The sequence below is a fragment of the Panicum virgatum genome, chromosome 6N (assembly GCF_016808335.1).
Source record: "Panicum virgatum strain AP13 chromosome 6N, P.virgatum_v5, whole genome shotgun sequence".
Classification (NCBI taxonomy): Eukaryota; Viridiplantae; Streptophyta; class Magnoliopsida; order Poales; family Poaceae; genus Panicum; species Panicum virgatum.
This window is the reverse complement of record NC_053150.1, coordinates 33,512,554-33,516,452: the sequence shown is the minus strand read 5'-3', so window position 1 is coordinate 33,516,452 and position 3,899 is coordinate 33,512,554. Positions and strand designations below refer to the sequence as shown.

Genomic DNA, 3,899 nt, shown 5'->3' with positions numbered 1-3,899 from the left:
TGTCATGGATTAAATTATCAGGTGATGTAGTTGCTGACATGGACGGTGACATGGCAACTATTGCCGACATGGATGGTGACGTGACTGATGACGTGTCTGCTGACATGGACATTGACTTTTCATTCATGGCCCATTTATTAATTGGCCCAATTTAGAAGTGGGTCACAGGCCCAAAGTTTCAGCCCTTACATATAAAATAACTCATGTACACAGCCCATATAAACACAACAGATTAAATATTTCATTCATTACATGTAATAAGTTTTGATCCATCTCAGCATATACATACAAGAAAACAAGTTTTCATTCAGCATGAAACCATAGTCTTAACTTAAGTTTTAATCTAGCACAAGATCTTACAATAATTGCACCATGGCAATTTTCAACCAGTCCACTACGAAACTAGCAGCAACAGCATGCAATCTCAAAGACTACCTTACCCTGTAGCTTAAACATGCTCATATCTGACTTAGAACAAGCTATCTGACCCTACACAGTAGACGCAATCACCAAAGGTGCCTTGGCCACGATCTCCATCCTGAGGGAAAACATAACACAATTCAGTCCAGATCCCACTAAACAAGAGATTAATCATGAATATATATAAATGGTCCTCCCAGCACTTGTAGTTTCAGTATAGCAAAATAGTAGTTGAGAACACCTCTGATCCAAAGTTCTAAAAATAGACATAGCAAAGTCATGCAGGATCATATCTAGAAATATTTCTTAGATTCTATCCATGCTAAACCAGTCCATTCTATCCTATTAGTTTACCCATCATATTATTAGTATAGACCCTGCACATAGGAATACTAGAATCTCAAATTCAGAAACAACTTGGCGTAATCATGTTACAAGTATAGATCCAAAATATATATCAATGTTCAAGAACACTATCTGACAGTAATCTCACTCACTGAAGATAAAGCATGCGCATTTGATAGTGGCCATAAAAACATAAGGTCTAAAACAATCTATAGAAGTGGAGAAATTATTTACTTCAAAAGCCATCTATAGAAATGCTACAAAAGTGAAAAGTGAAAAGTAACATAGGCTCAGTAACCAAATATTTAGATGAAATTGCAAGTTTACATCAAGGTCGCCTAGCTACCTAGTTACGGTTCAGAAAATTATCCACAAAAGTTTCAATTCTGAATATAAATATCAAGAAACGTCAGTTTTACTCTTCAGTAAGCAAATAGTTGAAATAGGATTAACAAAAGAGCACAGAATTTTGGGACAACATTGCAAATTCAGACTTAGACCATCTTACCCTGTAGCTTAAACATGCTCATATCTGACTTAGACCAAGCTATCTGACCCAACACAGTAGACGCAATCATCATAGGTGCCTTGGCCACGATCTCCATCCTGAGGAGAAACTTAACACAATTCAGTCCAGATCACACTGAACAAGAGATTAATCATGAATATATATGCAAATAGGTGATTGTTTTTTGAAATCTAAAAGAAACCAAGCCACAGATCCAAATCACACTAACAAGAGATTAATCATGAATGTATGCAAGGATAGGTGATTATTTTATGAATTCTCCAAAGAAGTCATTGGAACAGAGCATTTTTTATTTATAGTTCCTTTGGGCAAAGCGTTAAATTAGTTCCTTTGGGCAAAGCGTTAAATTAGTTCCTTTGGACAAAATCTATAAACATTTTTATGACAGATGACAAGTCACAAATAAGTAACAACCACAGTTATCAGTAGTGCTAACAAGATAAAAACTTGCAACTAAAAGGAATAAAACTGTTGCTACTGCACACCTGAGAGAAATCGAACAGTATTTGTAATTTTGCTGCCCGTGCACAAGCAGTCGAGCTGACCTACAGAGAAGAAATGCTCAATGCTAAATTGTGGTCACACTGCTGCAAGACAAATCAATATGATCTGAAGACATCGAAGTTGCAAGCATAAGCCAACAAAGCATTATTACCTCAGCATGTGTTAATTTCAATTTGGGCCGTACGCTGCCGACAGAGAACAATGATGCAATATGATGACCAAATGCTTATCCCCCACCCAAACCAGTACGCTGCCGGCAGGTAGGAAGTGCTCAGCATGCTGCAGGGGTCTTCCAGGCCTGCAACCGGAAGGATCTGAGCGTCACCTCACCTGGATAGAAAATCGAAGGGGAAAAAAGAAGAGACAAGAAGCAGGGATTCGAGAGGAGGAGAGGCCTCACAGGGAGTAGAGCAGGAACAATGGCACCTCGACGACGGATAGCGATGGGAGGCCTAAGAGGGAGACCCGCATGTCGTGGTTGTCCTCGCCTGGGTTCTCAACGAGGCCGGCCTGCACGCCTCCGTTGGCAAGGGAGGCCTCAACGCCCATCAGACGAGAAGCCATGACGAGCGGCAGAGAGAGAGAGAGGCCCAGCAGCCAGCCGAAGCTGACCGGATCTGGGAAGTGCACGCATGGCGCCATGGCTGTGGGCGGCATCTGCTCGGATTGGGTGATGGCGGCAGCGAATCCTCGTGGGGAGAGCCCATCGCCCAGGCGGGATCTGCGGCTACCACATGCCGTTTGTACTCCAGCCGCTAGATCTGGAGCAACCGGCCCCCGTGAGGTGGGGCTCCGGGAGGTAGGCGAGCGGACGCAGATCAGAGGGTGACAGCGGCAAGATCTGAGAAGAGGGATGGGAATGGACAGCTCACCCGGGGCGATGGACTTGAGGGAGAGGGGCGCCGGGCAGTCGCAGCTGCAAGGCGGGCGTGCAGGGGATGAGGACGCCGCAGCGGGGGAGGAGAGCGAGGCGGAGAACCCCTTCTTGTAGCGCTAGTAGAAGGCAAGGGCCGCGGCGTCGCGCGCACCGCGGACGCAGAGGAGCGCCCGCAGGAGCGCTGCCGCCCCGGCGAGGGGAGGGCTGGGTTGGGCGTTCGGCGGCAGGAGCAGGGTCCGCGTTCGGCGGCGGATTGGGGGCGGGGGCTGAGTGAAGGGAGAGAGGGGAATGGATCTGCGGAGGCCGGGAGGGAGGGGGTAGGGTTTCTGAGAAGCTTTTATATCATGGGGTTGTGATGAGATCCGTCCGATCCACGATAGACGGTTAGAAATAATTGAACTATCTGGGCCGAAATGGGCCTAGTTCCATTTCTTCTCTAATTTGAGATTTAAGTACCATATAACTTTTTTGAACTTGTAAGACCTTCAAATTTCGACACAACCTTAGGTTTACCATAACATTAGAGAATGTGAAGTTACATTATCAATTGTTATAAAAAATATGTTTTAATTCATACTCTACTTAGGTGTAAAAATAAGCCATATAAAAATTATCCAGTAAATAGCAATTTACATAAAACAAACGGCATTAAATGAAAGATCATGATTTTAGAAAAAAGTGGAAAAAAAGCATCAGATTTGGAGTTATTATGAGGTATAAATACTAACTACAAATTTTAATTCTGAATTAAAAAGAGAAAATGAGTCACACATGTATTGTTCTTCATCTCAGTTGGCGCAGGCTTTTGTTTGAGTAACGTAGAGTGTTTAAGTAAATTTGATACCGTGTCTAACCGCAAATCCTCTAGTAGTGTAGTGGTAATGGAAGCTTCCTCCATACCTGAGGTCTCAGGTTCGAGTTTGCTCGCCAACCTTTGGGCTTTTTTAATTTCTTTTATTAAACTTTGAGTACAAAAGAATTGTAACGTGCATTCCTACCACATGCATACATTTGGTGCAGTGGTAGTGTTGCTTGGACTTAAGCCTGTGCTCTGGAGTGCGAGTGTTGGCTCCATCAAATTGTTTTGCGAGCCAAGATTTTTTTTCCCAGGGCCGGACAGCGCGCCAAGATTGTTTTCTCACCTTGTGATACCTTTTTTCTTTTTTCTTTTTGTATTCTCACATTGTGCTATGACAATAATTCAAAATTTATTAATTGCGACGG

The 3,899-nt window shown here is 43.4% G+C and overlaps 1 long non-coding RNA gene across 2 annotated transcripts; it reads right to left on the bottom strand.

Moving 5' to 3' along the window:
- Positions 1-219: 219 nt before the first annotated feature.
- Positions 220-2,989, bottom strand: LOC120678887. 2 transcript variants are annotated; one of them, XR_005676866.1, is made up of 6 exons: positions 2,671-2,989; positions 2,199-2,308; positions 1,950-2,096; positions 1,780-1,839; positions 1,274-1,371; positions 220-538 (listed from the first exon to the last, which is right to left on the bottom strand). It is a non-coding gene; the product is annotated as an uncharacterized LOC120678887 (long non-coding RNA). The 2 variants fall into 2 exon arrangements; XR_005676865.1 differs by having other exon boundaries at positions 2,199-2,987.
- Positions 2,990-3,899: the final 910 nt, after the last annotated feature.